Here is a 9,620-nt window from a genome sequence, read left to right on the forward strand (position 1 = left end):
TCGATTACGCCTCTTAGCCACACCATTAAGTTGTGGTGTTTTGGGAGCTGTCAATTGTGAAACGATTCCACATTCCTTGAGATAGTCATGGAACTTGATACTGAGATACTCACCACCTCTGTCAGATATGAGCATCTTTATCTTCCTACCTAATTGATTCTCGGCCTCGTGCTTAAACTCTTTGAACTTTTTAGAGGTTTCTGATTTATGTTTGATTAAGTAGATCTAACCATATCTGATATAATTCATCTGTAAATGTCACGTAGTATCGGTTAGCATCTCTTATGATGGATTTAAATGGGCCGCACACATCCATATGGATTAGGTCCAACAATCCTTTACCTCTTTCACATGTTCCAGTGAAAGGTGATTTTGTCATCTTGCCCAAGAGACAAGATTCACATTCATCATCTGTCCTAAGATCAAATGATTCAAACACTCCATCCTTTTGGAGTTGGGCGATGCATTTCTTGTTTATGTGCCCAAGATGACAATGCCAGAAACATGCTTTGTCCACACCAGTGGATGAATCAATATAGAACATACTATTTCCTAGGTTATCAACACAATTCATAGTTTCATACACACAATTACAAGGTAAAGCTTCAAACATAAAAACGCCACTATGATAAGCAGAAATAGAACCAACTTCATTATCAAATGAATATCTAAAACCTTGTCTGAATAATGCATGAAATGAAATAATGTTTCGTTTCATATTTGACGAATAACAACAATTAATCAAATTAACCCTAACACCACTACTAAGAACAAGACCATATGTTCCAATCTTGGTGACTAGTGCAGATCGTATAGTCCCCATGATTAGATTTAGCTTCCCATGCTCCACCTCCTCACTTTCGCTTAACCCCTGCAAATTAGAATAAATGTGGAAACCATATCCTGTGTCAAGGACCCAAGAATAAAAAAAGTTGTGTGTTATTAACTTGAATAGTGTAAATACTTAAAGAGGACGCCTTGATCTTGCCATCTTTCAATTCCTGCATGTACTTAGGGCAGCTTCTTCTCCAATGACCATTTTCGCCACAATGGAAGAAAGTGGCCCCCTTTGGACCACTGACGACGGGGACATCAAAGTTGGGCTTCGACTTTGACCCACTACTAGACCCTCCAACACGGTCCTTCCCTTTCCAGCCAGATTGGGAAGGAACCTTTCTCTTTTTCCCTTTGCAAGATCCAATGGCCAGGATATGAGCATTTGTTGCAGTAGAGGCATGACTTTTCTTCATCCCGGATTCAGCAATTTGCAACAAATTATGGAGCTCAGTCAATGTTGTCTTCTATTGCCACAATTGAGATTTCATACAAACTAATTCCAAAGTTAACTTGTAGTTCATTTAATCTAAGTAAGAAAATCTTCTTCGCATTCCTTCCTACTAAAATCAAATTGATTTTTAAAAACATTGATCCACAACAATTACCCTATTATCATTTATTATTTTCACTAAATATTGATCGATAAACCAACAAGAACATCAATTTGATCATAAGAACAACAACCGATAAATGTACGATGAATCATCGATATAAGAACAAAATCAAGAAAATCTCAATTGCATCAAGTAACTGTGAACCCAGATGAGAAATCGTGATTTGATAATATAAAAGCAACTGTGAATCGATCGATGAATAAGATAGAACCGAAATTATAACCAGAAATCAAGTTGATATACTCAATCGAAGATACGACATCATCTTGGAAAATCCGAAATTGTGAAAGTGTTGTTCGATTGTTCAAATAATAAACAGATATAATTCTCGATGAATAAAATACGAAGTGGGTAAGAATCGAGAATAAAATATGATATGGATATATGATTTGTGTCAAAACAATATAGCTCTTGAACAAGAACTGAATGAAAATTGAGGGAAAATAAAATCTTTAATCAGGTGAATCTGATACCACATTATTGGAATGTCTTTTAGTAAAAACTTGGGAGGGAAATAAAAAAATAAATCTAATTATTATACGAGGGAAATCGAATTCAATCAAATTTTAGATGAATAGAACTAAAATATTAAGGGGAAAATCAAATTATTTTGATTTCAAATTGAGTTTTGATTTAGAGGGAATGTATGTGTATATATATATATATATATATATATATATATATATATATATATATATATATATATAGAGGGAATGTATGTATATATATATATATATATATATATATATATATATATATATATATATATATATATATATATATAGTCTATTCGTGTCAAATATGGGTTGTGTATCATACAAATATTATACATGTATTATACATGCATAAACATGTATATTTATAAATGATCTGTGAAAAACACTAAACACAAATATTATATGTGTCAATAGTGGCTAATTTTTTTTTGTTAATATAAGTATTTTATTGTTGGACTCAATTTTTCTGTGATTTAAACAAAACATAACACAGTGGTGCGAAGACTGTAGATATTGTGATATAAATATGTAATTATAAAAAAATAACCAAAAGTATACTATTATTATCATATAACCTATAAATAAAAAACTATATTTCAAAACAATTGAAACTATAAATAAAAACATTAATGGAATGTGTGAGTGTGGATGGGTGTAGGTGGGAGTGGGTAAGGGGTGGTTGTAAGTATAGGTGGGGCTGGGTCGGAATGGATACATATGGTGTTGGTAGGGGTAGGATTGTAGGGTTTGTGGTGGGGGTCAGGTGGTGCATATTGGGATTCGAGATAGGGTATGGTTGGGGAAGGGTGTTGGTGGGGGTAGGGTAGGTGGTTGTTGGGATTTGGATAGGTTAGGTGAGATAGGGTGTTGGTGAGGGTTTATAAGTGGGGGATTTGGATAAGTTAGGTGCCATAACCCATGTGACTTACCCTTATACCCTAACCCGTGCAACTTACCCTTAAACCCTAACCCATGTGACTTAATCCCTTAACCCTTAAACCCTAACCCATATGACTTAATGTCATAACCCTTATATCTTAACCCATGTAACTTACCCTTAAACCCTAACCCATGTCACTTAATCCCTTAACTCTTAAACCCTAACCCATATGACTTAATGTCATAACCATTATACCTTAACCCATGCAACTTACCCTTAAATCCTGACCCATGTGACTTACTGCCTTAAACCTTAAATCCTATTCCATATGACTTAATGTCATAACCCTTAGGCCATAACCCATGTGACTTACCCTAAAACCCTAACCCATATGGCTTAATGTCATAACCCTTAAACCCTTGCCCATATGACTTAATGTCGTTACCCCTAAACCCTAACTTATATGACTTACCCTTAAACCCTAACCCATGTGCCTTAATGCCATTACCCTTAAACCCTCGGTCATATGACTTAATGTCATAACCCTTAAACCCTAACCCATGTGACTTACCCTTAAACCCAAACCCATGTGACTTAATGCCATAACCCTTAAACCATAGCTCATATGACTTAATGTCATTACCCTTAAACACTAACCCATGCGACTTACCCTAAAACCCTGGCCCATGTGACTTAATGTCATAACCCTTAAATCCTAGCCTATATGACTTAATGTCATTAACCCTTAAACCCTAACTCATATGACTTACCCTTAAACCCTAACCCACATAACTTAATTCTTACAGATTAAGGCTCATTCCTACATGGCTTATGGATTATGATTTATTGCATATAGATTAGGGATCTTGGCTTAGGGCTTATAGCTTATAACTTATGGATTGGGGCTTAGGGTTAGGCTTATGTATTATGAGTTAGGGATTTTAGCAAAGGGTTATGGCTTATCCTTATAACCTATGCGTCTTAATAAAAATTTATAATTTTTTTTTAAAAATAAATATTTTCATAAACTAAATTATAAAATTAAGATAAAATAAATTTAAAATTTTATAAATAAAAATACAAATATGTAAATTTATTTTCAACTTTTCATTTAAATTTTCACCCTTTCCAAATTTTGACGTAATTTCCTTTCTATAAATCCCGCTACATTATCTCGCTTATATTTTGACCCAAAAATCAGATTTTTATTTGATAACAAGAACAACCCTCAACTGGTTCACCTTTACCTCCCAAATTGAGGCCGACATTCCAGTATGATGGCGAAGACTCTATCGGATAGTCTCTCGCTCAAGAAATTCATCCTCTCTCTCTCTAAAAACCCTAGCCATCACTCCCACCCAAGTATTTACTCTTCAAGGCTTCGATGAAACAAGGAATCATGAGATCGAAGGCCACCCACTCCGACCACTACCGTAACCCTAGCCGCTATCAACTCTTCCTGGATTTGGGACAATTTTGTTACGTATTTGTTGGTTTACTATTGAAGCCCCATCATTCAATCATCAGTTGTTTGTTTAATTTTCAGATTTATGCGTCTTATCTTTCTTCACCCCAGCTACATATTGCGACCCAAATAGCAATGGTTACAGGTGATCAACAAAGCTTTTTCTCTGCATAGAAACCCCAAAACTACGCACCCTTTCTTTTTAAACCCTGTCTCTCCCTCCTACTGTAGACTCTCTCTCACTCTGTCTCTCTATCTGTATTTCTGGTGTGATGACCAACGATCGGTTGATCTATATCGTCATTTGATTCATTTGGTATGATTTTCTTCTAATTTTCTATTGATTATCAACCCTCCTGCGATTTAAAATCTGAAATGTAAGACAGGAACATGATACATATTTTTTGATTTGAGGTTTTAACAAATTTTCACTAATTATTGTTATTGTGTAGGATGAGACTGATGAAATCAAGCTTCTAGTGGTAATTTATTCATTATAGTTTTTTTTTCTTCTTGTTATTCCAGGTTTGAGGTTTGAGGTTTTTGTTCATAGGTAATGCATATTGCAGCTGCTACAGAAATCAATTTAAGACTTATTCCAAAACTTAAGCAGTTACATACTTCCCTACAATAAAAGGCGATTAAACCTTTTTGGTGATCTCAAATTTAGCCAATTATTATTTATGCCTTTTAATTAGGGTTACCTGTTATTGTTGTTAACAGACAAACAAGTTCTCTGATATAGTTAAAATTGGGCATACCCACACTCAATATACACAACACCCTTGACCCTTGGTCAAGAATTCAGTGGCTATACCACAAAAGTATGCTTCTTCCAGCTAATAGTGTGAGCTTGGAAGAAGGGTAAAACAAGAATAAAAATATATTGTTTTTGCAGGTGATGTATGTAATCGAACGAATCATATGTACTCTCCCTCTCATGTATCAGGTTTTGCCAATCATCTCCTTTTTTTATTATCTAAACTTTAAAGGCTTTTTGCATATGTGAATTTTGAGACATAGGTTTTCATATTCATTGCTTTGAGAGTTTTATGAAATTGATAATTAAATTAGTTTTACAATAGTGTTTTTTTGCTATAATTATAATATTATATAACAAAAGTAGAACTGTTTTTTGTCCTTATCAGTCGTCTCTGTTTTAGGGCATGTTTTTTTGTTAGTTGAGGATTGTTTTTCCCAGATTTTATACTATATGAATATGATTTGATATAATGTCTCTCATATTCAATCATTATCTATTCATATTTATTGATTCATATTCTTTTTATATCTCCCACTTAAAATTTTGTGTGGTGACCTTTTATTATTTTCAGACTGGAGTATGAGCAAAAGAGAGACATGGTAGCATCTAGATTTCCCTTAGGATAAATATTTAACTGTTCATATCAAGAAAGTAGTATATATATATATATATATATATATATATATATATATATATATATATATATATATATATATATATATATATATATATATATATATATATATATATATCAGAGAATGACACACCTTTTGTTAAAAAAATCTCAACAGGAGATAGGGATCACAAGATTTAACCAATTTACTGGTTACCAAACGTAAATCAGAGATAGCAAAGTTTCAAGGTTTTTAGCCTCTATTCACCTTACCACTAAGTTTTTATTCCTGTAGTTATGTTAAATTGCATTTCTCAACGACATAAAGAAATTTTTACTGTTATTATTGGGTAGAATTGTTCGTTATACCAATCTACTTGTATTTCTTCCTAATATAGCAACTTACTTTGAAAAATAACTCAATTATAGGTGAATGAAACTGCATGTGTACTAGTATGTTATCACAGGTTAATTAATTGGTATTGACTATTTTTTTACTTGTAATCAGGAAATATGTCCGAGTTGAAACCAAAAGGGGTATGAGCAAAAGAGAGACATGGTAGCATCTAGATTTCCCTTAGGATAAATATTTAACTGTTCATATCAAGAAAGTAGTGTATATATATATATATATATATATATATATATATATATATATATATATATATCAGAGAATGACACACCTTTTGTTAAAAAAATCTCAACAGGAGATAGGGATCACAAGATTTAACCAATTTACTGGTTACCAAACGTAAATCAGAGATAACAAAGTTTCAAGGTTTTTAGCCTCTATTCACCTTACCACTAAGTTTTTATTCCTGTAGTTATGTTAAATTGCATTTCTCAACGACATAAAGAAATTTTTACTGTTATTATTGGGTAGAATTGTTCGTTATACCAATCTACTTGTATTTCTTCCTAATATAGCAACTTACTTTGAAAAATAACTCAATTATAGGTGAATGAAACTGCATGTGTACTAGTATGTTATCACAGGTTAATTAATTGGTATTGACTATTTTTTTACTTGTAATAAGGAAATATGTCCGAGTTGAAACCAAAAGGGGTATTAGGTGATAAGACAAAGGGAACCTATATTGGCTTATTTTCAAATGCGGTTCCAATGATTAACGTTAATGATACAACAGATGTATCTTACATTCTAGGAAAAAGTGATAAAGTGGAAGAATGGAGGGAGCTTGTTACTAAACAAAAAGAGAAACACGAAGAACTTAAGGAAATAATGAAGGCCAAAGATGACCAACACCACAAAAGAATCAAGCAAGCTTAATAAACAACTATAATAGGAAATGGTTGTTATTAATGCTATTAAAGAACTACAAAACTAGTAGATCATAAAGTGTTGATTTGTTTATTGCAAAGTATTTATTTTTGATTAGCTACTTTTTATTTTCCATGTAAGAAATATTTATTGTTATATTTTATAATATAAATGTTCTTTGGTTTTTTGTTATTTTTGTTTTTATATATTAGTACAAAATAATTTGTATTTAATTTCTAAATTAATTATCCATCCATAGCCATGCTCTCTGCTATGGAAACATGTTTACGTAATTTGCTATGGAATCGATTATAGAATATAGACCACAGATTTTTCTATGGAATCAACACCACAGATTTTGCTATGGAACCAACACCATGGATTTAGCTAGGGAGTCGCCGCAACGGATTTAGCTAGGGAGTCGCCGCAACGGATTTAGCTAGGGAGTCATCACCATGGAATTTGCCACGGATCCACTACAACGGAATTTGTGATGGAAGAACTGCCATGGAATTCGCAACGGCATCCTACAACGGAATACACGACGGAATACCATCTACAACGGAATTCATTCCGTTGTCACATTTACGACGAAATTATTGTTTCCGTTGCAACACCTTCGCTGCGGGGTTTTTTTGGGATGGAACTGTTCCGTTGCAAATTTTGTCGCTATTCGTCTTTTGCAACAGAATTTCAGCTTTTTGCAACGGATTCCTTCCTTAGCAAAATCGCGTTTTTCTTGTAGTGATATATATATATATATATATATATATATATATATATATATATATATATATATATATATATATATATATATATATATATATATATATCTGTGTGTGTGTGACATCCCCATTTTTACGTTCAGAAAAAACCTTTTTATATATGATTATTTTAAAACAGAGTTTATTTATAAATGTGGAATGTCCCATAAAAAGTACATCAGAAGAAATATATTTGATTGATTATTAAAACTTGGGATGTCATAACTGATTCAAGAAACATAAGCATAAACGCAATCATTAATGACCTTACAATATCTAATGGCCTACATTTTCTTTAATCTATCATCAGATCCAAAAATCAAATACCTTCGTGTCGAAACTTGTGATACAAAGAAACTGAGTGGATCAGGTTGGGAAACCTGGTGAATACATAGGGTTTTCCACCCACAATAATATAGTTTATATGTTTAGTTGTCAAACAGTTAACCTGATTACCCATCCCCATTTCTTCTAATTTTTATTCTTAAGGACCTACCCTAAGGATCATCACTATCATCGTTCCTGACTATACTGTTTTAGATATTTCTCGGCAATACATATTTGTGGATTTTCTTTTATATTCATTCCTAATGATCTATCATAGGGATCATCAAAATCATCATTGTTGACAATACTGTTTCAGGGATTTCTCTATAATACATATCATTAGGAAGTAGAGTACATCAAATAGACACATAGTCCATCACTTAGACGTTATAAACTTGTCTACATTCCACGGGATTGTCATCAACAGTCTGGTGGTCGTCATCTATACTCTGTTAAATGACTACAACGCTTAGTATAGTAGTACTAGTAAGTCAAGGTCTATTATTAATGTTTTTATCTCTCATCATACACCCCCTCATTATTCTATTCATCCCTCATTACCCATCCCTATCGAATATGTAACGTCTGGTTCCTGGTACGTATTTAATTATAATTTATTTACTTTAGTAGAGCAACTCGACGAGTTAGGAGCCCTAAACTCATCGATTAGAAACCAGAATTGACACGTATTTTAAGTCACCTACTCGACGAGTTGAGAGCCTCAACTCGATAAGTAGGGCTGCCAGGATGAAACCCTAATTTCGGGGTTTTGCACCCTATTTAAGCATCCTAATCCCCACTTGCTGGCCTTATTTGCAGCCTCCAAATCCCAAACCCTAGATTCAGAAACCCTAATGAATTTGTGAGCTTGTGAGCCATTTTTGAGTGAATATTGGTGTGTTTTGAAGCTTGTGAAGGAAGGAGAAGTTCGGGGATTCAAGAAGAAGCTAGTAGATCTAGAGACTCCATTTCATTCTCATCATTTTCTGGTAATCAAGTCTCAAACTTGCTTTGTAGTTTCTTAGATCTCTTTATTACCACTTTATTGGGTTTTTGGTCCAAGAAGCTTGATCTTTGGGATATGGACGTCCCAAGTGAGTAAACCTTCAGATTTGGTATTATGGAGGGCTTTCATGGCATAAATGTGCAAACTTTATGGCTATTGAAGCCCCATGCAATCCATAGGGTGTCATTTTGGCCTTTTAAACTGCAAAAGGCCATGCATATAGAGAAAGGTGGAATCTCTACGTGTTCATGTAGTGTTTAGGGTCTAGATCTCTGTTTGTAAGCTTTAGTTTGGAGTATGGATGGCTTGTGGACCAAGATCTAGGTCCAAAGGAGTTAGGGTTTGAGGTAAACCCATTAAGTAAAGGGATTAATGGGTAAAGTTGGAAACTTTACCCTTAAAAGGAGATTTTCAGTATATATGAGAAGTATGAAGCTCAGATCTTAAGAGTAGGGGCTTAATCCATTAAGATGGCCCAAACAGACTGAGGAACTCGGCGAGTATAGAGAGGGACTCGACGAGTTGAGTTGATTTGTCCCGATTCTATACAAGGTAGAACTCGACGAGTCTGT

General features: G+C 33.6%; 2 long non-coding RNA genes across 2 annotated transcripts; both read left to right on the forward strand.

Moving 5' to 3' along the window:
- Positions 1 to 4,714: 4,714 nt before the first annotated feature.
- LOC145110988 (uncharacterized) lies at positions 4,715 to 5,656 on the forward strand. The gene is made up of 3 exons (XR_013710149.1): positions 4,715 to 4,775; positions 5,192 to 5,242; positions 5,628 to 5,656. It is a non-coding gene; the product is annotated as an uncharacterized LOC145110988 (long non-coding RNA).
- Positions 5,657 to 5,824: 168 nt separating this feature from the next.
- LOC145117577 (uncharacterized) lies at positions 5,825 to 7,022 on the forward strand. Its single transcript, XR_013712710.1, has 4 exons — positions 5,825 to 5,918; positions 6,178 to 6,228; positions 6,377 to 6,447; positions 6,707 to 7,022. It is a non-coding gene; the product is annotated as an uncharacterized LOC145117577 (long non-coding RNA).
- The last annotated feature ends 2,598 nt before the right edge of the window (positions 7,023 to 9,620 follow it).

This window comes from Lactuca virosa, chromosome 5, assembly GCF_052849685.1.
Source record: "Lactuca virosa cultivar CGN04683 chromosome 5, Lactuca_virosa_CGN04683_v6, whole genome shotgun sequence".
Classification (NCBI taxonomy): Eukaryota; Viridiplantae; Streptophyta; class Magnoliopsida; order Asterales; family Asteraceae; genus Lactuca; species Lactuca virosa.